Genomic DNA, 23,735 nt, shown 5'->3' with positions numbered 1-23,735 from the left:
GAAACCTCGTCAGTGGGGTGGCGTCAGCGTGTCTCAACAAGGTCCCCCCCCATGATGCCACCCTCTGCGCTAAATATTTCTCTACGCAAACAACAGGGCACATGGAAGACCCGGGATTCCTCTGTATGATTATGCAGTCCCCAATCGCACCCTGATCGGTTTTGGACCTGACCAATGAGACAGTCATCGTCTCCCCCTTGACCTGAATGTGTTCTCGGCACAGTCCCCCCATCGTATCCTGCTTGTTCTTCGCCACTAGTTCGCTTACCCGCATAGCTCCATGGAATGCCAGCGCAAAAGCGGCTCGGAATAACACTGTTTCATACTGGGATGAACACGTTGCAGGGAGTACGGATAATAACAGGGCCAACCTATCCAGACCTATCGGGTGCCTCTCATCTGCTCTGCGACCCTCAAGGCGTTGCCACCCACGTAGTGCTTTCTGTACCACGAAAGACGCTGTCGGGTCCTGGATCCCATGAGCCTTTGCCATAAAGGAAATGGCAGCCCGATGCCTCTGGGCCGTAGCTACTGATTTGCCTGCCTGATGTAAAGACAGCAAAAATTTTACGACAAGCTCTTCCTGGCCCCATAACTCCCCCCTAGCAGAACCCAAAAAGGACCAATAGGAACGGAACGCCCCTTCATATGCTTTTCTCGTCCTGGGTGCTAAACTCTCTCCCACGAGGTTTTGTAGTTCGGGGCACCGAGAGACCAGAGAGCTTCGGGAAAGGGTGCCGCCACCGGGTCCGCTGTGGGCAGAAAACCCCAAAAGGCCTGCATACGGAAACGAGAAAGCGCATCAGCCGCTTGGTTCAGTACCCCCGGGACATGTCTTGCCCTAAAGAGCACATTCAATTGCATGCACAACAACACAATTTCTTTAAGCAGTCTCAGCATCCATTTGCAACGTGCTGCCTGACTATTGATACACTCAACCACGGTCATGTTGTCAGACCAAAACACCACAGAGTGATCCCGGAACCCCTCAGGCCAAGTTTTCAGGGCCACCAAAATAGGGAACAGTTCGAGAAAAGCAATGTTACTCGTCAGTCCGCACTCGTGCCACCATGACGGCCATTTTTGAGCCGACCATTGTGTGCCGAATATGGCGCCAAAACCTATACTCCCCGCCGAATCTGTCCACAGCCCCAGCTCCTCAGAGGACACCGCCGGTTTGTTCCAGACAATTCGACCATTAAAATCCGCCAGAAATGCCAACCAAATGCGCATGTCCTGGCGAACCTCTGCCGAGAGCCTCGTGCGGTGATGACCCTCCTTCAGGCCGACCATGGCTTGTGCAATCGAGCGGGAAAAGGGGCGGGCCATCGGCATTACTCTCAGGGCAAAATTCAACTGGCCCACCACTTGTTGTAATTGGTGCAGTTTTACCTTAGTCTCACTAATACATGTTTCAAGGGATGCCCTGAATTTCAACACCTTTTCTCTTGGTAATCGAAAACAACCTTCTACCGAGTCGAGCTCGATCCCCAGAAACTCGAGGGAAGTCGAGGGACCCACGGTCTTACCTGGCCCCAATGGCACACAAAATTGGTTCATTAAGACACAAAATTCATTTAAAGCCTGTCCACGTTCTGGATCCCCGGCTGCCCCCAGGAACAGAAAGTCATCGAGATAATGCATAACATGTTGAAAACCCGTCTTCTTTGTGAAGACCCATTGCAGAAAACAACTGAACTTTTCAAAATAGGCACAAGATATAGAACATCCCATTGGCATACATCTGTCCATGTAATAGCGACCCTGAAACCTGAAACCAAGGAGACGCTGATCGTCTGGGTGTACCGGGAGCAACCGGAACGCTGACTCGATGTCTGATTTTGCCATCAGCGCCCCGGGCCCCAGGCGATTCAACATGGCGACGGCCTCATCGAAAGATGCGTACCGCACCGAACACACTTCCGGGTCTATCGCATCATTCACGGAAAGACCACGTGGGGCTGACAAGTTATGTATCAGCCGAAACTCACCCGGGTCCTTCTTGGGGACCACCCCTAGAGGGGAACAAACAAAGTTAGCAACCGGTGGCAAATCAAATGGACCGGCGACACGACCTCGAGTCACCTCTTTCCCAATCTTTACCTGTACCACAGCTGTATGCTGCAAGACCGATAGTTGATTCTTACAGTTTGCTACACCCTGAAAATCCCCCACTGGGATGCGGAAACCATATGAAAACCCTTTTCGCAACACCCCAGCGGAATCATGATCCGGGTATTCGCTGAGCCAAGGAATCATTGCCATGGTATCAATCGGAGTAGGTAAAGGCGCCCCTCGGACTATTTCAGACCTGTTTGGCGCTTCCCTTACCACCGTTATCACCCATTTTGGCTCTGCACATGGACTCAGGATGGGATGGCTGCCCACACCCCCCACATTCATGTCTGAACTTGCATGACCCCTGGGGCCTCGTACATTTACCTCTGTTAAAATTCCAACAAATCCCCCTTTTACCTGCATTGCCACTCGGCTTCGAGTGGTACTCGTTACCTGCACCCGTCCGAAAGGGTGTCCCGGAGTATTGGCGGGAAGATTCACCCCCGTTACTCCCTGACAATGGCACTTTTAACATTCCTGTACTCTCCATTTTTTGCCATGACACGGAGTCGTAACAATCCCAAGTCAGAACTGGGTCGTGTTCCTTAGCTTTTCTGAAAATATTGTCATAGCAGAACCACTGATTGCCCCCATACGCTACGGAATACTCCATGTTACGTGATTGATAAATAGGCAACTCGGTCAGCAACTCGGGCCTGCGCTCGCCCATGATGGAGGTAAAAATGCCCCACGCTCTGCCCCAAGTACCAATGTTTTCGTCAACCTTAAAGGCGGCCATTTTTGTGCGCCAAACACTCGGATGCATGAGCTCCTTTTGGCTCTTAACATGCTCCATCTCGTAATGGTCGGTAAGCAAAGAAAAAATATTAACATACTTATTTGCCCAAATCTTTTCCTTAATTTCCAGTGGAACATGCTGAGCCACCTTCTCCCTTCGTGAAGGTACAGACCCCTCCCCCGCGATCGGCAATGGCCGCTTACCTGAACCAGAAGCTGCATTTGCCGCCGAACCTGGGCCTGTTGCATTTTCCGCCGCCGGAACCGGCGGGGTAACAGAAGATGGTGCCTTCACAGCCTCCCTAGATTCCCGCAGTTGTCTCATTACTGCCCGGGCGTCGTCAGCCGTGGTGCCCTCGCTATCTTTTCCCAACCACGCTGCCAATTGTGCCGCTAACTCGGGAGGCATATCATCCCCGGTCACGGGGGGGACCACCACGGGGATCGGATTCCCCTCTTTCGGCACCGGGGTTGGCTCCTCAAGTGGGGTATCGGGAACCGGGGTTTCCCCCCCAAGCGCCCCCCTTCTGGACCTCTTGCCTCTCCCACCGGGGACTACTCCCGGCAAAGGCCGTTTCGGTCCTCCCTCCCCGTTCTTAGCCGCCATCTGCTTCTTCAAATCGGCTACCTCCTTCATGAGCATGCGGAGCATCTGATCGGTACCGACCCGCTTTCCGACTTTCTTGGGCATTCTCAGACGGGATATCTGTAAGACAAAAGAAAGATTACAACGCTCAAAATTGGCTCTTCGTTCCGTCTCGAGCTCACGTGCAGCGGGGAGGTGCAGCTTCAGAGCACAGGAACAAGAGGATGCTTTCTTGGCTTGTTGCTCCTTTTATCCGTCTTCAGAGCGGGCGTAAACCCGCCCCCGCCTGCCTCCGAGGGCGTGGCCGGTCGCGTCAGTGTCTAGGACAACCCACTCCAGGGCGGGAAAAGGCGCGCCCCGGCTACGCCGCTTCGGGCATACCAGCCGAGACTCGCCTCCCGCCCAAGATGGCTTCCCGGGGGGATCGTGGTACTCCACCATACGTTCGGGGGGACCGAATGGTCGCCCCTTTCCAAATGTGCTGTAATTGCTTGGGAAAGCTTTCCAAACTCTGAGAGTATATCCCGCCCTCTGCGCAACCAACGCAAATTCGTGAAAATATATATAACAATAATATAACTTTAGTACAAATATATTTTTTTAATAAATAGTTTAGATAATGTCTTGTCTTCATGTATACATTAAAGTTATATACATATAGTTTTAAAACATTTAAAAAATTTGCAGGGGTTGCGCCCCTGGTGCGATCCCATACATATATAACGTTACGCAGGGCCAGGAACTGTGCACCCGTAACATATAGAAAACACACACACAACGTGATCCCATATGCATATGATGTTACTCGGGGCCAGACACCATGCACCTGTTGCACACCAAATGCGCATCCTTTGCGACTTTAGCAATATGGCGGCTTGAATCCACGCACCCACCAAGATGGGTACAGGATGGGTGTGCAACTTCACCTTTTCCTCAACAAAAAAAATATATATATATTTTTAAAGACTCAAGACATTACATCATTTTGAAAAATAAATAAATAATTAAACGACATTACAATTCCAAAATATTGCAAAATTTTATTTTTATTTTACAGAAAAAAGACATTTTTTATAAATATTAAACTTAGAAATTAACAATTAAAAAACCTTTGAAATTCACATAAAAAACAATAGGTTTCAGGGAAGTTATAGTTAGAAATTATCATTTAAAAAACTTTTTAAAGTCACTGAACAAACCATAGGTTTCAGGCACGTTATAGTTAGAAATTAGCATTTGAAAAACCTTAGAAATTCACTTTAAAAACCATAGGTTTCAGGGCCGTTATAGTTAGTTGGACATTCCTCTCGTACAAAACCTTAGAAATGATCCCATTATAGCTAGTTCAGCTAACTATACCTTGCGCCCCTCAATGCACTGCTGATCACGTCACATATTACATCATTCATGACATGGTCAGTGACATCACTGATGACATCACTGATGACATCCCAAATGACATCACTGATGACATCAACCAGCGACTGAGTGTTTCTTTAAAGTTTAAATATGTATTATATATATGTATTACATATGATATGTATGCCATTTCTCTAGATGAAGGGCATGGTGACGCCCCGAAACACGTTGGAACTCTGATGGCGATTCCTGCGTGAGTCAAGGTACTAGCTGTGCTACCAGAGGAAAATAAAAGAATTCAACATGAATGCTTGTGGGCCTCCAAAGTGGGTGTGTCTTTGGTGTGGATATATTTGCGGTCTGAACCGGGTCGTGGAGATCCCCCCCAGCGGAAGAGTGGGTCCGGTGCCATTACTTCGAATGGCGCCTATGGAGCAACGTGCGGTTTAGTCTGGGTGAAAATAGCACACTGAGTGTACAGTCAGTGACTATGAAAGTTTATGTTGGAGTGGTTTTCCATTTTACGAATAGAGACACTGTATTGCCAATTATTTATAAGAGTAAACAGTGACCACATTAAATGATGTTGTATTTAAACGTACTACTAATTGAACTCCAACAATGCCAGTTTTCACTGACGTCCTTCTTGCTTCTTTTCTTTTAGGTGCCCAACAGACATCACCCACAGTATTGCCAGAAAGAAGGCCTGTGCATGGCGTGACATGTGATTGACCCACACATCACAGACATCTCTTTAACTTGTATAGCTAAGTGCCACTGCTAACTGACAGCCCCAAAGAAAGTTGCTACCAAGAGATTGGCCAGTGAGAAGAAGAAGGAGCTTTCCACCACCACAACTGATCTAGGAAAACAGAGATCATGCTCTTTGGAGAGGCAGCAGTGTTGTGGACACCAGAGTGGTGGCCAGGCGAGCTGGGTGTTCCTCCCGCAGCTAAGGCATCAGTAAAAAATCTAGGGGTGCACATTGAACAAAGTTTGACCATGAAGGAGCAGGTGACTCATACAGTAAGCTCATGCTTTTGTTGTGTTTCTATCTAGGACCCTAATTCGATATTCCTGATTCTTGCCCTTATGTGGTTATAATCAATAATATCCTGATAAAGGCATAAGAATCATATCCATATTCAGTAATAGCCCATGCAGTCCAAAGCACAGCATGGCTACTCCCATCGACACCTAGAAAGCACAACGCGTTCTTTAAACAAACCAAGCCTCCAGCAGCCCGGGAAATCCCCCCTGCTTTTGTTTTGATTTGAACAAGAACTCCTGGAGTCCAGAAAGAACTGTTAGTTCTTATTGACGTCTTATGTCCAACCTTACGTCAAACTCGGGCCCTTTCAGGTATAAATATACCAACAGTTGCCTTAAGGAAACACACGGTGGTATGGAGCAGAACGGCCATCTACTTGCCCAAGAGTCAGCTGATACGAGAGCCCACGGAGCCGCCCCTCCCGTTTGACGCACTGAGAGAGACACTATCTTTTTCTCCAGCCGAGAAAATCCAGCTCCGGGGTTTCCAGCCTACCCTTGCGGGTTGCTGGGAGATCGAGTCCTGAGGAAAGAGATACCAGACCTCCCACATTCTATTACAAAAGGTACGGAGCTGACTAAACCCTTAAGAGAATTCTTGATGCAGATTCTTGGCAAAACAATCTTTACAAACTTAACTTAAACTGCTACTTACTTACTCCTTCCCAGGTATTAGGCTTAGGTCAGGTACACCGGGGTAGGCGTAGTTAGAAGCACCAGTTGAGTACGTTAGTCAAATGTTTTTATGTATGTATATATTTTATCCATTTTAAAGTATCATATGGCTAAGAAACCATATCAATGCTTTTACCGTATTATTTCATAATACTACTTTTACTGTACGCACTTTACTTCATGATAAGTATTGCAATTGTGGCAATTCATTTATCTTGCATGAGAAGGAAGACTGCTCAATAAATAACACCTTTTATTGAAAACGCCCGTCTCTCTATTTCTCTGCACTCTGGTGAAACTAAGGGGCAGATTTATGTTAACTGGAGCATCCCGAGGGATGCGCCAGTTAACATGCGCCACAGTGCGCCACAGCTACGCCACCCATGGTGCGCCGCATTTATGATGCGGCACGCAATGGGGCAAAAACGGCACAGATGCGTCACGCATCTGTGCCGTAAAAGTGACGCATTGCTGGAGTTGCGTCGCAAGCGCGACGCAGCTCAAGCAATGCTCTGGGGGGGCCTATTCTTTCAATGCTGCCTCAAGCCTTACGCCTGCTTCAAGCAGGCGCAGGGTTTTGACGCAGCATTGCCCTGAAAGTGACTGAGTGAAATCTCATAGATTTCACTCAGCCACTTTCAGGAGGCGTTCCTGCGCAGGAACGCCCCCCCTGCGCAGGAACGCCTACTCATGGCGCAGTGCTGTACAACGTGACGCATCTCCTAGATGCGTCATGTTGTAAATAGGGCGCAGGGATGCGCCACGTTTCCGCGCCGTTGCGTCACGCAACGGCGGCGTAAACGTGGCGCAAGCCCTTCATAAATCTGCCCCACAGTATGCACGGTTGACTGAGTGAAATAGCTGCCTAGTGTTTTCACATGACTCTAGAGATACACTCTTATTCTGAGGGAGCAAAGTTGTCATGTTTATGCGGTTGTCAGAAACTGAAACCCTTATTGTCTGAGTCAGGGAAGTTAATCCCTCCCTATTCATTCAAGAAAGTTTCTAGTGACCTCTGAGCTAGCTGGCGCGAACCAAAATTACGTTTAACATAGTCAGTAGAGACCTAGATGACCTCAGTCCTACATCTACACTGCTGTTTATGTTATTCCAATGCGCAGAGCCTATTGGGAAAATAGGAACTAAACTAAACTTTCATGTACTCAGTCTGCTGAGACAAGCATTTCCGTATCTCCCAGACCATACACGGAAGACTCTCATCCAGACACTAGTCTTGAGTTGCTTTGACTACTGCAATGCTTTATTGATTTTGGCAAATGAAGCCTTGTTAGACAGCCTGCAGGTAGGTCAGAACACAGCAGCGTGACTAGTACTGAATGTACTAGCTACTGCAGCTCCACTGGCTTCCGGTGCGCAAACAAATAAAATTCAAGGTTGCTGTATTGTCCATAAGGGGGTGTATGGCAATGGTCCAACATACCTTGCGGAGAAAGTTAGCCAATACATCCCCCTTAGTGACCTTTTGTTCCAGCTTCAAATCTGTTCTCAAAGTTCCCCGTATTAATAAGGTTAGGACTGGGGGAAGGCCTTTTCTTACCTAACCCCCCGGAATTGGAATTTCTTACCTATTACACTGAGGCAGTGCACGGATCATCTTCACTTTAGAATGTCCCTAAAACATACTTGTTTTAGATGCTTCATATAGTATCTGCACTTTCTCATATGTCCGCAGCACAGAGATACCCCTGCGGGGTTATTCAGGTGCCATAAAAATAAAGAAATAAATACATATGTAGTCCCAGATATTTAAAAAAAAAGAAAACTGTGTCTGCTGCATTAGCCTCTGGGGAGCAAGCTGGGAGGGATAGTGGTGCATCGTCTTCTTCTTCAAACCCCCTTCTGATGATCTAAACACAACTTGATCCCACTTCAGTCTGAGAGGCAGACACGTCATGATATGAGGCTATGGAAAGGAAGGTTTTAGAAAGCCTTAAAGTTATGGAGGATGACAACGAGCCAGTCATTATCAATGTTAGCCCAGACGCAGTGGAGACTGACTTTACCCCATCCCAACTTCCCAGGGGGGATATAGCAGTGGCACCACGGATCTAACCACTGCCAGCTGCCATATTTGCAAATTCCCGGTAGCGGCCTATGTAAACAACCACCTCGGTAGAAGTAGGTATTGCAAAGGGTAAAACATCGAAACGCTAGTTCATCCAACATTGGCAGTGGCATCAGGAAGTTATTCGCCCCATTTTGGGACTTCTTTTTGGTTAGCCAGAAGGAGGTGAACATTACCATATGCTTCCTTTGAGGAGAAAGTGTTAGTCGGGATAAGCTTGGGACAAACTATTGTACCAGGGGCCAAACAACCCATATGAGAATGCACCATACGATGAATTGGGAGGCTCACCTTAGCAGCTAAAATACTGCAAATGTTGTTTCTGAAAAGGGGAACGCCGGCTGAGCAGGGAATCTGAATCCAATCATGGTGGAAGGTGAAGAGGAGGAAGACATCTTCATTACACAAAGTAGTCCTCTCCTCAGCAGTGCAGTAGGATCACCCACATCAGCAACATCACAACTGCACAGGATTCAGATCAAGGCACTAAGGCAATCGGGAATAGTGTCTGCCCTGCTGAAAAACACAGTGAGCCTGCCCTTAAGAAGTCACTTGCCTCAGTGGTATCAGAAAAGAGAAAAAATCAGGCTGCTATTCCTGCCGCATTTAGGTCGGAGGGGCAGTATGAACGCAACTACCCAATGACACATTTGTACAACGCAGACCTCCCTTTCTCTTTTGTGGAAGGGTGGGTTTTCCTGAATTTTTGGCAGCCATCTGCCCGAAATTGAATGTTCTCAGCCAGGCCTACTTCTCCAGAGTTGCTGTTTCAGTGCTACATCACTATGGCTGAGATACCCGCCACCCCCTCTCAACACAATCCCCAAGGATGGGAAACCGGAAACGGTTCTGAACTTTTGGAAGGTGGGAGGGAGTGACCCTCCCGGCCGTATTTATTAAAATATGAAACAAAATCAAAACATTAAAATAACAGTTTCATATTATGTACAATTTCATTTCCACATTACGATGTTTGGCTAACCTTAACAGATCTCTAATACAAAGGTTCTCCTAGCCGAACTAACATCCTACAAAACATTTGACTTGAAATTGTACATCCTAACGTTAAGGGCCAACGGCAAGGTCGTAACCGGTGTCAGATCCCTAAACCAGAAATACCACCCTCACTTGTGAGGGGACCAACCGCACAGAGGCGTACCTCAAGTGCATCTACCAATTTCCCTTGAACTTGACGGGGGCCCCAATGAACTCAACGCCATTTAACGGTCGTCCGAGGACTCGTGTGAGGTGTCTAAAAGGTAGCGTAAACCCCCTCCCGAACCCCACACAACTTACCCATCTGCCGTCGCAGATGTCCTGGCCCCGGGAAATTCTCCTATCCAGGAAGGGGCCTTGACCACCTTTCCTTTCCTTCCGGCGGCCTATCCTTAGACGGGACCGCCTCCCCGTTGAGGGGCCAATGGCCACCTCCCCCGAGCGCTCCCATCCGTAATGGGTGGCGCCCCCCCATAGGGATCTTCCAATTACTGCTCACCGATCATGACCTTACCGCCCGACAATAAATACGACAACTCTACCTAAATTACTAAATTACAAAAAACAATTATAACTTATTACAAGCATGATTACTGATCAACACTACTGCAAAATACTTTATTTGCAACACATACTGAAAAGTGACCATCTTTATTGCATATTCAAAAATATCACGACAATCATCACAACCTGCAAGAAATAGAGTTACCACATCAAAACTTTATTCAAAACAACTAGCTGTCCTCAGGGGCTGGTGGGTGGGTCAAAATTGGCTCTTCGTTCCGTCTCGAGCTCACGTGCAGCGGGGAGGTGCAGCTTCAGAGCACAGGAACAAGAGGATGTTTTCTTGGCTTGTTGCTCCTATTATCCGTCTTCAGGGCGGGCGTAAACCCGCCCCCGCCTGCCTCCGAGGGCGTGGCCGGTCGCGTCAGTGTCTAGGACAACCCACTCCAGGGCGGGAAAAGGCGCGCCCCGGCTACGCCGCTTCGGGCATACCAGCCGAGACTCGCCTCCCGCCCAAGATGGCTTCCCGGGGGGATCGTGGTACTCCACCATACGTTCGGGGGGACCGAATGGTCGCCCCTTTCCATATGGCTGAGATACCCGCCACCCCCTCTCAACACAATCCCCAAGGATGGGAAACCGGAAACGGTTCTGAACTTTTGGAAGGCGGGAGGGAGTGACCCTCCCGGCCGTATTTATTAAAATATGAAACAAAATCAAAACATTAAAATAACAGTTTCATATTATGTACAATTTCATTTCCACATTACGATGTTTGGCTAACCTTAACAGATCTCTAATACAAAGGTTCTCCTAGCCGAACTAACATCCTACAAAACATTTGACTTGAAATTGTACATCCTAACGTTAAGGGCCAACGGCAAGGTCGTAACCGGTGTCAGATCCCTAAACCAGAAATACCACCCTCACTTGTGAGGGGACCAACCGCACAGAGGCGTACCTCAAGTGCATCTACCAATTTCCCTTGAACTTGACGGGGGCCCCAATGAACTCGACGCCATTTAACGGTCGTCCGAGGACTCGTGTGAGGTGTCTAAAAGGTAGCGTAAACCCCCTCCCGAACCCCACACAACTTACCCATCTGCCGTCGCAGATGTCCTGGCCCCGGGAAATTCCCCAGGAGGGCCCGTAGCCCCTCCTATCCAGGAAGGGGCCTTGACCACCTTTCCTTTCCTTCCGGCGGCCTATCCTTAGACGGGACCGCCTCCCCATTGAGGGGCCAATGGCCACCTCCCCCGAGCGCTCCCATCCGTAATGGGTGACGCCCCCCCATAGGGATCTTCCAATTACTGCTCACCGATCATGACCTTACCGCCACAGGCCGGATAGTTGACCGGCTATCCGGACCCCCCACAACCACTCCTGCCTAAAGGTCATGTTATAAACTCTTTAACCAAGCTATGAGGTCTCCTATGAGTAACTCATTCCCCACCCGGGACAAATGAACACCATCCCCCAAATACATACTGTCCCCTTTGATACAACCATGCGAAACAGAATGCAGTGTACTTGAACGAAACAATTTACTCACTTTGTTATTTATTTTCCTTACTGAATGATTCAGAGCAGAAACCGAAATAGCCCCCCGCCACACTTTTCGTGGGATCATATGGGACCATGCAATTGTGCACCCTGGAACTCTTCTTGCCAACCAACTTACCGTGGAAAGCATTGCCTCAAGAAGAAGTCGTCTATCAGTGGCCACCAAATCGTTGCCCCCAAGATGGACTATTATTATAGACGGCGGTGACCTTGTCCGCCCTAACAAACCCTCGAAAAAGGATTGAAACTGGTCAATACAGAGCCCGCCCTTTCCGTAGAAGGACACACTGTACCCGTATTCCCCAGCCACGTGAATCATGTCACCTGCTTTGAATACGTCCGCGGCATGCCTCACGTATGAGTGGCCCACGACCCACACCTCCTTTTTCACAGCCGGTGATGTCTGACCGCTGGTCCCCATGTGTCGGGTCGACTGCACAGTCCGCCCCGCCTCGTAGGCTTGCGCAACTGAAAACCAAACAAAAACAAGAAGCGTGAGTACATCATTACACCTTCACAACATGTGCAACCGCACATACCTTTTATAACAATTCGAGGACCAACGCCCCACACGTTTTACTTCTTCTACACTCAGACCCCTGGCTGTAGCCTCTGTAGCAGCCCCTATCCGAAAGGAATGGGTCCCAAACTCGCCGGGGTTCAAGCCCGCGGCCGAAATCGACATCGCAAGCACCCGCTGGAACTGAAACCTCGTCAGTGGGGTGGCGTCAGCGTGTCTCAACAAGGTCCCCCCCCATGATGCCACCCTCTGCGCTAAATATTTCTCTATGCAAACAACAGGGCACATGGAAGACCCGGGATTCCTCTGTATGATTATGCAGTCCCCAATCGCACCCTGATCGGTTTTGGACCTGACCAATGAGACAGTCATCGTCTCCCCCTTGACCTGAATGTGTTCTCGGCACAGTCCCCCCATCGTATCCTGCTTGTTCTTCGCCACTAGTTCGCTTACCCGCATAGCTCCATGGAATGCCAGCGCAAAAGCGGCTCGGAATAACACTGTTTCATACTGGGATGAACACGTTGCAGGGAGTACGGATAATAACAGGGCCAACCTATCCAGACCTATCGGGTGCCTCTCATCTGCTCTGCGACCCTCAAGGCGTTGCCACCCACGTAGCGCTTTCTGTACCACGAAAGACGCTGTCGGGTCCTGGATCCCATGAGCCTTTGCCATAAAGGAAATGGCAGCCCGATGCCTCTGGGCCGTAGCTACTGATTTGCCTGCCTGATGTAAAGACAGCAAAAATTTTACGACAAGCTCTTCCTGGCCCCATAACTCCCCCCTAGCAGAACCCAAAAAGGACCAATAGGAACGGAACGCCCCTTCATATGCTTTTCTCGTCCTGGGTGCTAAACTCTCTCCCACGAGGTTTTGTAGTTCGGGGCACCGAGAGACCAGAGAGCTTCGGGAAAGGGTGCCGCCACCGGGTCCGCTGTGGGCAGAAAACCCCAAAAGGCCTGCATACGGAAACGAGAAAGCGCATCAGCCGCTTGGTTCAGTACCCCCGGGACATGTCTTGCCCTAAAGAGCACATTCAATTGCATGCACAACAACACAATTTCTTTAAGCAGTCTCAGCATCCATTTGCAACGTGCTGCCTGACTATTGATACACTCAACCACGGTCATGTTGTCAGACCAAAACACCACAGAGTGATCCCGGAACCCCTCAGGCCAAGTTTTCAGGGCCACCAAAATAGGGAAAAGTTCGAGAAAAGCAATGTTACTCGTCAGTCCGCACTCGTGCCACCATGACGGCCATTTTTGAGCCGACCATTGTGTGCCGAATATGGCGCCAAAACCTATACTCCCCGCCGAATCTGTCCACAGCCCCAGCTCCTCAGAGGACACCGCCGGTTTGTTCCAGACAATTCGACCATTAAAATCCGCCAGAAATGCCAACCAAATGCGCATGTCCTGGCGAACCTCTGCCGAGAGCCTTGTGCGGTGATGACCCTCCTTCAGGCCGACCATGGCTTGTGCAATCGAGCGGGAAAAGGGGCGGGCCATCGGCATTACTCTCAGGGCAAAATTCAACTGGCCCACCACTTGTTGTAATTGGTGCAGTTTTACCTTAGTCTCACTAATACATGTTTCAAGGGATGCCCTGAATTTCAACACCTTTTCTCTTGGTAATCGAAAACAACCTTCTACCGAGTCGAGCTCGATCCCCAGAAACTCGAGGGAAGTCGAGGGACCCACGGTCTTACCTGGCCCCAATGGCACACAAAATTGGTTCATTAAGACACAAAATTCATTTAAAGCCTGTCCACATTCTGGATCCCCGGCTGCCCCCAGGAACAGAAAGTCATCGAGATAATGCATAACATGTTGAAAACCCGTCTTCTTTGTGAAGACCCATTGCAGAAAACAACTGAACTTTTCAAAATAGGCACAAGATATAGAACATCCCATTGGCATACATCTGTCCATGTAATAGCGACCCTGAAACCTGAAACCAAGGAGACGCTGATCGTCTGGGTGTACCGGGAGCAACCGGAATGCTGACTCGATGTATGATTTTGCCATCAGCGCCCCGGGCCCCAGGCGATTCAACATGGCGACGGCCTCATCGAAAGATGCGTACCGCACCGAACACACTTCCGGGTCTATCGCATCATTCACGGAAAGACCACGTGGGGCTGACAAGTTATGTATCAGCCGAAACTCACCCGGGTCCTTCTTGGGGACCACCCCTAGAGGGGAACAAACAAAGTTAGCAACCGGTGGCAAATCAAATGGACCGGCGACACGACCTCGAGTCACCTCTTTCCCAATCTTTACCTGTACCACAGCCGTATGCTGCAAGACCGATAGTTGATTCTTACAGTTTGCTACACCCTGAAAATCCCCCACTGGGATGCGGAAACCATATGAAAACCCTTTTCGCAACACCCCAGCGGAATCATGATCCGGGTATTCGCTGAGCCAAGGAATCATTGCCATGGTATCAATCGGAGTAGGTAAAGGCGCCCCTCGGACTATTTCAGACCTGTTTGGCGCTTCCCTTACCACCGTTATCACCCGTTTTGGCTCTGCACATGGACTCAGGATGGGATGGCTGCCCACACCCCCCACATTCATGTCTGAACTTGCATGACCCCTGGGGCCTCGTACATTTACCTCTGTTAAAATTCCAACAAATCCCCCTTTTACCTGCATTGCCACTCGACTTCGAGTGGTACTCGTTACCTGCACCCGTCCGAAAGGGTGTCCCGGAGTATTGGCGGGAAGATTCACCCCCGTTACTCCCTGACAATGGCACTTTTAACATTCCTGTACTCTCCATTTTTTGCCATGACACGGAGTCGTAACAATCCCAAGTCAGAACTGGGTCGTGTTCCTTAGCTTTTCTGAAAATATTGTCATAGCAGAACCACTGATTGCCCCCATACGCTACGGAATACTCCATGATACGTGATTGATAAATAGGCAACTCGGTCAGCAACTCGGGCCTGCGCTCGCCCATGATGGAGGTAAAAATGCCCCACGCTCTGCCCCAAGTACCAATGTTTTCGTCAACCTTAAAGGCGGCCATTTTTGCGCGCCAAACACTCGGATGCATGAGCTCCTTTTGGCTCTTAACATGCTCCATCTCGTAATGGTCGGTAAGCAAAGAAAAAATATTAACATACTCATTTGCCCAAATCTTTTCCTTAATTTCCAGTGGAACATGCTGAGCCACCTTCTCCCTTCGTGAAGGTACAGACCCCTCCCCCGCGATCGGCAATGGCCGCTTACCTGAACCAGAAGCTGCATTTGCCGCCGAACCTGGGCCTGTTGCATTTTCCGCCGCCGGAACCGGCGGGGTAACAGAAGATGGTGCCTTCACAGCCTCCCTAGATTCCCGCAGTTGTCTCATTACTGCCCGGGCGTCGTCAGCCGTGGTGCCCTCGCTATCTTTTCCCAACCACGCTGCCAATTGTGCCGCTAACTCGGGAGGCATATCATCCCCGGTCACGGGGGGGACCACCACGGGGATCGGATTCCCCTCTTTCGGCACCGGGGTTGGCTCCTCAAGTGGGGTATCGGGAACCGGGGTTTCCCCCCCAAGCGCCCCCCTTCTGGACCTCTTGCCTCTCCCACCGGGGACTACTCCCGGCAAAGGCCGTTTCGGTCCTCCCTCCCCGTTCTTAGCCGCCATCTGCTTCTTCAAATCGGCTACCTCCTTCATGAGCATGCGGAGCATCTGATCGGTACCGACCCGCTTTCCGACTTTCTTGGGCATTCTCAGACGGGATATCTGTAAGACAAAAGAAAGATTACAACGCTCATAATTGGCTCTTCGTTCCGTCTCGAGCTCACGTGCAGCGGGGAGGTGCAGCTTCAGAGCACAGGAACAAGAGGATGCTTTCTTGGCTTGTTGCTCCTTTTATCCGTCTTCAGAGCGGGCGTAAACCCGCCCCCGCCTGCCTCCGAGGGCGTGGCCGGTCGCGTCAGTGTCTAGGACAACCCACTCCAGGGCGGGAAAAGGCGCGCCCCGGCTACGCCGCTTCGGGCATACCAGCCGAGACTCGCCTCCCGCCCAAGATGGCTTCCCGGGGGGATCGTGGTACTCCACCATACGTTCGGGGGGACCGAATGGTCGCCCCTTTCCAAATGTGCTGTAATTGCTTGGGAAAGCTTTGCAGCAGAGTATCCACCTGAAAACACACATGCTCACCAGTTTCCAAGCCAATGTTTACATGTGGATCACTGCACACTGGTCTCTCATGTGGGAGCTAAAGAAAAAATATCTGCAGGTGGTGACACTGCTGAGATTTTTAATGCTGCTCGGAAGCATGTAATTGTAGCCATGTTCGCAATGGACACATTCCATACAGCTGCAAACAATTTGGAAGACTTTAACAACAAGGTCTTTGAATGCCTGTAACCAAGAAGGCTTAAGAATGGATTTGTTGCCACAGACAATGACAGTAATATAGTTAGGCTATCTGGTTTTAGGTTTAAACCTATAGTAACTGATAAAACCCCACTGAAAGGAAAATAGCCATCACTAGAGTAAACATATAAATACTGAAAAAACACCTCTGCAACCACAAACTAAGTGCTATTCAAAGAAATGAAGAGAGGAGTGAAAGAGTCATTTTTATTTCTTCCTGAAGTGGCAAATACAATGTAACTTTGTTATACAGGGAAGCGGCAAGAAAGAGAGCTAACATTAATCCACTTGAGTTTTGTTGTTAACGGATGTCATTAAAACATTCTCTATTCTTCTTTCTGCTTTTTCTGTTTTGTGTTCATTTGTCTAAAGAATCAGTGTTTAGAAGCATGTTTTAGGTCTTATTTAGTTATTTTATAAACTGTAGAGAATCGGGATATATCAAAATCATATTTGATATTTTGGCTGCATTTGATTTCATTGATATGAAAAAAGGCTGGTTTCATAAGAATCTTTCAAAGTATGTACCATCATATTTACTCACAGACAGAGAATGGGTGAAATCATTTGATACATCAGCTCCCTTTTCTAGCTAGCCAATATTGATTGCAGGTGAATTGTCAAAAAACCCAAGCTTTAAACATTCAATGCAAGTTGTAGGGACAGGTAGTTGTGAAAAGAATGTTGTCACCAAGCATCTGAGATAGTGGTGAAAACATGACACCTGACGTTTGGTAAACATGGAACGCAGTGTCACTTAGATGCCCTAAAGAAGGAGGTGGAAACTGTGCTTAACAGTGCTAAAGACTGCAAAAAATAAGGGAGACATCAGTGAGGAAGAATTTAAGTTCTTATACAATGACAGCCTGAAAACACCAGCATTTTATGGACTTCCAAAAGTCCATAAGAGCTTAGAGGATCCATCCCTAAGACCGATTGTGGCCTCGATTGATTCATTGCTAGAACCTCTCAGCAAGTATGCTGACAGGTTTCTGAAGCCTCCAGTCCAGCAACAAAAGTCTTACATAAAAGACACAGCAGATATGATTACAAAAACAGAGGGACTACAGTTTGACGGGGAGAAGGAGTATCTAGTGACTCTCGATGTAGAGTCACTATATACCAATATACCACAAAAAGACACGATTGAGGTAATAAGGAATCTGCTAGAAGAAACAGAGATTATTGGTGCCAACAAAGAATTTATAGTGCAGTGTGTCTCTATGGTATTGTTGAATAATGGCTTTCTCTTCAAAAAGACATCCAACGTAAGGGAAAGAGCATGGGCGCAATTTGCGCACCGAGTCTAGCATGCATTTATGTCAGTGTTTTTGAGGAGAAACATATATACAATAATATAAGCCCCTTTTATGAGAATATCTGAAACTGGACCAGATTTATAGATGATATTTTTTTTATCTGGTCCGGCCCAGAAGATACTCTTAAGGAATTCCTACTATGGATTATTCTTGGAGACAGTAATCTTAGATTTACAGCTACATATAGTAACCAAAAAGTAGATTTTTTAGATCTCAGTATAAAAAATGAAAATAATCAGCTTGCGGTAGAACTTTTTAAAAAGGAAACAGACAGGAACACAGTTTTACACTATAAAAGTTATCACCCCAACAGCCAGAAGGGTAGTATACCCTTTGGTGAATTTCTTCGCCTCAGGAGGAATTTCTCCGCCTCACTAGAGGATTTTTATAAACATGCCGAAATGACTAAACAGAAGTTTAGAGAGAGGGGTTATCCTAAGAAATAAATAAACCACTCTCTTAAAAGAGCCCAGTACTACAATAGAGGAAGTCTTCTTGAGAAATGGGAGAAAAATTCGACTGGGGAGAAAATTGTCATGGTAAGCCAATTCTCAGGGTTGGCAAATAAGATAAAAATGTGATCAACCAGAATTGGAAGATCCTGAATGATGGATCAGAGACTGGATTGCCCAGACCTCTGTATGCGTACAGAAAAAATAAGAACTTACGTTCGACTCTAGTACACACCTACAGAGATGACATAGTTGAAACACAAAAAACCTTGACAGGAGAGAAAGCAGTTGGAAACCACAAGTGTGGAACATGTAGTGTCTGTAATCTCTGTTTGGTCACAGAAGAAATCTGTCTTAACTCTGTAAAGCATAGCTTGGACACTCTGACAAACTGCAGAAGCAAACATTTAGTGTATTTAATCCTTTGCCCCTGCGGATCAGGATATATAGGCGAAACAGGTAGGGAGCTAAGAGTGAGAATAGGGGAACATAAGTCCGCAATCAGATTAAGTAAAGAGAATGCCCCTCTAGTGAGCCACTGGAAGGAAAGAAATCATAGTGAGTCGGATATAAGATGGGTGGTTGTTAAAAAAATCAAGGAACAGACAAGGATGGGGAACACCAAAAAAGACGGAAACAGCAAGAGCAGTGGTATATGATTAAATTCAATACCATAAACTGTGGATTGAACACAAGAGAGGACTGGGAAACTCTACTGTTAAAACAAGGAAGGAACACAATACAATTATGATCAGATGCGGGGAGCACTATCTGGAAGATCTTGTACATGCAGATCTGTCCCCCCTTGTATAGCAAACAATCCTTAATGCAGGTATATACTAGTGATTGTAGACTCCTTATCATAAGTGGCCGCATCAAGGCAAGACCTATATGAAAACCTATATATTCAATCGTATAGTTAATAGGGAGAGGTAAGCTAATACAATCTAAATAGGGAGATAATCTAGAAGGTATGAGTGAAGTTATATAGAATCCGAGACATAATTAAGTAATTGTATAAATTGCAGGAAAATAAAATTCAAGAGGACCGATTGATATTTAGATAGAACCTGTTGTGTAATGACTATAAGACGAAAACAGGAAAGAAAATGATATTCTGCCCAACAAAGCAAATCTAGTATAGAATTTGACCATCCCAACATGGCGGTTGTGTAGCAGATAGAGCGCTGCTCGATTGCGCATGCTCTAGGAAGTCATGGTATAATAGAAACCAAAGGGGGCGCTTTCTGTATAGAGAATCCCTCTGCAATAAAAGGGTATGGCAATAAGAGTTAGTACCAATCAGGAAGGGAGGATAGATATACTCAATCTGAGACGATAAATGTCCACCTCATTAATCCATAGGGAGATGTAAGTCTGCCCCGTGATGTATATCCAATACAGATAGTGACCATTGTAAGATGGCGGCCAAGTTACACACAGAGAGCTCTTCCAATGCGCCTGCGCAAGGAAGATGCACGAGCATGGGAGCAGCGCGGATTGGATAACCGCAGCCGAAAACAATCTGTAATTAGGGAACGCTATATAATGGGCGCCCGTTCCTACGAAAAAATAGAACGAGTTGGACCCGCGGTGAAGCAGGAGGCAGATAGCTGAAAGGTAAGCCCATGGCAATAAGCCCGTGTCATTTAGCCGGCTAGAAGTTATCGCTAACATAGAAGGCGGGACTCTGAGCCATAGGAGTGAAGGGGTTACTACGGTCTTACTAACAGAGGCTGTAGCTTTACCGTAATTTAAACAGCAGTGATCTATAGAATCTATAGAATGTGTACTACCATATTATATTGAGCAGACGGAAGTGGCACTTTAGCTGTAATTATAAAATATATGGGGAAAGCTGAAAGACTCAGGTAATTAAAAGCGGTCTACATTTATGAATAAAACAACAGTAAAGCAGGCTTGTTCTGCTACAGAAACAGAACACATGTTTCTTAAATAGGAGAGCTTCTCTATGATCAAACTATTAACTTTTCCCATGTTAAAGGATAGTAATTAATATCAGAACACTATACTGAATCCCAGTACTTTATGAAATTAGCGTGTGTTGTTCTTTTTATTCAGAACATATCCAGTTCAAAGAATCTTGCCGACTGATAAACCTGAAAGTCGATACTCAAGGTGTTACCGCGGTGAACGTAATAGATATAAGGATCACGGGTAAGAAAACATGGAGCAAGTATTAGAAATTAAAACATGCTAGAAAAGAATAGTGAGATATAATTAAAAGCACCCCCTCACTTTATCTCCAGGATAGAACCCTGTATCAAAACCCAAGACTTGTAAAATCTACGGAGCATTGAGAGAAGCAGTACAGCCTATGAGAACTATATAGGAAAATTTTGTATATAAAAAATACAAAAGGTAAGGAGAATATCTATTCTAAGTCCAACAGAGGGCTAAATTTTAGCCATTGAACCTAAAGAGTACCTCTGTCCTTCCCCAGCTCCCATAAAGATACCACTCAAATCATATCCAATCAGATGAGGAGGTGATGAGCAGTAAATCGGATATAACAATATATACTTCCCCATTAAGGATTGCGACAATGCTAGTTCTACTATTAAGGTCAGTATAGGTTGTTGATATGTTAGAACATCAAACTAAAGTATGCTAACATCTAGAATGTAACGGTATAAGAATATTACCCCTCTGGGTGAGAGAACATATGTAACCAACCTCAGAGTAACCAGAAATGTAATGTTGGAGAACAAGAAGACTGGAATACACTTGTTGATCATATTTAGGATATGTGTAGAGAGAGTACATTAAGTACAATCTAACCTGAGAAAAGCTACTGCATTATAGATACATGAAAAAGGTGTTGTGTTGTATTGATTCATATTTCTCTAATATTTAGAAGGACTCCACCATCTTGGTGTTGATGACCCCAAATAATTCTGTCCTGAGGAAGGTGTGACCATATCCACAGCTTAAACACCGAAACGCGTCAATGCATAATGTTCATAGAATACAAGTAAAGCCGAGTGGTTTTCATAAATACGCCAATTTTGGACATTGGAAGCCTCACACGAGTAACACAAAGGCTATTGGATCTGATTATTTGGGACCAACATTTGTTGATCCATTGAAATAAGGGGTTTACTTGTCTGTTTTTTTTTAACTAGTCATATGCATTTTTTTCTGTGATATATGCTTTCTATGCACTTTGTAATAGCTTTTTTATACTGATGAATGTTTTATCAATGTGTACTGTATTTTTAGAAATGTTTATATTAATTGTTTTTGAGGAAAATTGTTTTTTCTGAAATTTTAAAATTGATTTTGGTTTCCTTATGCTAAGGAAAATACCTTGCTAAGTGAGAAAAATATTTTTCAAATAAAGAAAACGTGTAAACGTTACATTTTAGTTTGCGTTAAAAATAATTCTTTTTAATAGTATGCTTGTGTTATAATAAGATGTTATTTAGGATACATAATTAATTTTTAATAGTTAATCCAGGGAAATTCCCATTGACTTTGATCACTTAGAATGCTACTGAAAAAAAGTTCCTACCAAATTCAATAAAGATTGGAGTGATATTGCTTGTATTTGCAGTAATACAGCAACGTATATGAAAAAGTTGTACACTGGCCTGTCAAATTCGATACCTAATCTGATTTGCTTCCCTGTAAGAGATCCTTGTCACTGCTAGATGGTATGCTGAAAGCATTTTTACAATCTTCAAAGTTAAGGAAGAATGCTACTGACTTTTTTAGTGCATCTAGCTGCATTGTTTCGTTATGCCCGGGAACTAAATTGCTAATATATCTAATTTTCAAAGAAAGAGTCAACCTAACTTTTTCATTTAGCCGGTGGTTTTCAATCCTAGAGGCTGTGAATGCTATATTATCCATGTGACAACCGTGTACAGAATTTTTGCTTACTGGTGATGCCAAAGGCATGAAGTGGTATGATCTTTGCTCACAAATTGATAGTGATGTGAAAAATGTACAGACTATGGCAAGCTTAGGTTTTTAAAGGAATACATGGCTGCTGTAGTGGACATAATCAAAATACTAGATTCTAAAAACACCCTTGTCTAACAATTGTTCAGCGTAACTGGTGTAGATGTGAAACATCTCCTTGAGAGTAAGCTGGATGGCACTTTTAGTGACTTTGGCACTGCAACATGCTCCATGCTAAAATTCTTGCTACTTGGTAAGCAAAGAAATGTTGAGGAGCAATTCAGGACATTTTATTTTACAGTCTATGGGAAATGGATTGCAATGATGCATAGAGATGTCCCTTCATCAAGCATGGTATTTTAAGTTAATGAAGCCTCACTGAGGTGGAGAACCGCAGCCTTAAGGCCCAGCAGCGCAGGGTACGCCTAAAATCCCCGGGATTTACCTGCCTTGTCTAAACAGAGACACAGACTCTTCGTCTGGCGTAGAAGATGGTATTTATTAGCTGCAGCTAGTACATTGGTCCTAGAAGTCGTCAATACAACGAGGTTCAAAAGAAACTGCCACTTAACTCCGTGGCGCACAGGCTTATATACAATACAATACAATGCAAAAATGCAATCACACAAGAGCATGAGCTATAGGCAAAGGGTTATAGACAATGTTTTAAGACTAAAGCAACTCAAGTTCCCGGTTCTGTTTGTCACGCGACCCCTTAAGTAAATCACAAATGAATCCACACAATTTGATTTACAAGTAGAGAAAACACAGCTGCGTGTTGTAGAAGGACAGTTGTGAAACAGGAGAATGCATGAGACATGTAGCGAAGGACAGCAGATAAGATAACTAAAAGGAATCAATGGTGTGAACCAACATGTAGTCCGGATGTGGATTAATCAGCTCAGACAGGAATTAGTGTACTCGGCCAGACCCTGACACTCGTTAGTAAACATAGGCAAAGAAGCCACCTGACACGCAAAGGCAGAAACGATAAAAACATCGCGTTCGCCAAGCTGCCTGAGTGAGGGCAGCATAAAATGGCGGCAATCACAAAATGGAGGCTGAGTACGAACGAGTTCGTAATTTACAGAACCTCAGACCCTCCTTTTGCCATTACTCAGGCAAAAACAAACCAACTCATGTTAATCTGAGTCAGAATCAACACTGATGTTCATTAGATGATCAAGCTGTTGCTGCACCATCATTCTAATATTCTCTGTCTTCTGAGTAGCTGATTGTGCCACACATAAAGTAGCCAACAGGCCACAGACTGCAGGACCACAGTGGACACATAGGCAACAGGAGAATATGGTGGCCAAAATTGCTCCAAGGAACGTTAAGATCTTCCATCCCGAAGTTGACAATATTCCCCAAAATCATCCCATAAAAGACCAATCTCCTTCGTCCTGATGAATTGACTCGGAGAACGTGTGCAATTTGGAAAAGGCTTGGTATA

The sequence above is a fragment of the Lissotriton vulgaris genome, chromosome 9, assembly GCF_964263255.1.
Source record: "Lissotriton vulgaris chromosome 9, aLisVul1.2, whole genome shotgun sequence".
NCBI classification, from domain to species: domain Eukaryota; kingdom Metazoa; phylum Chordata; class Amphibia; order Caudata; family Salamandridae; genus Lissotriton; species Lissotriton vulgaris.
Note: the sequence above shows the minus strand (reverse complement) of the source record.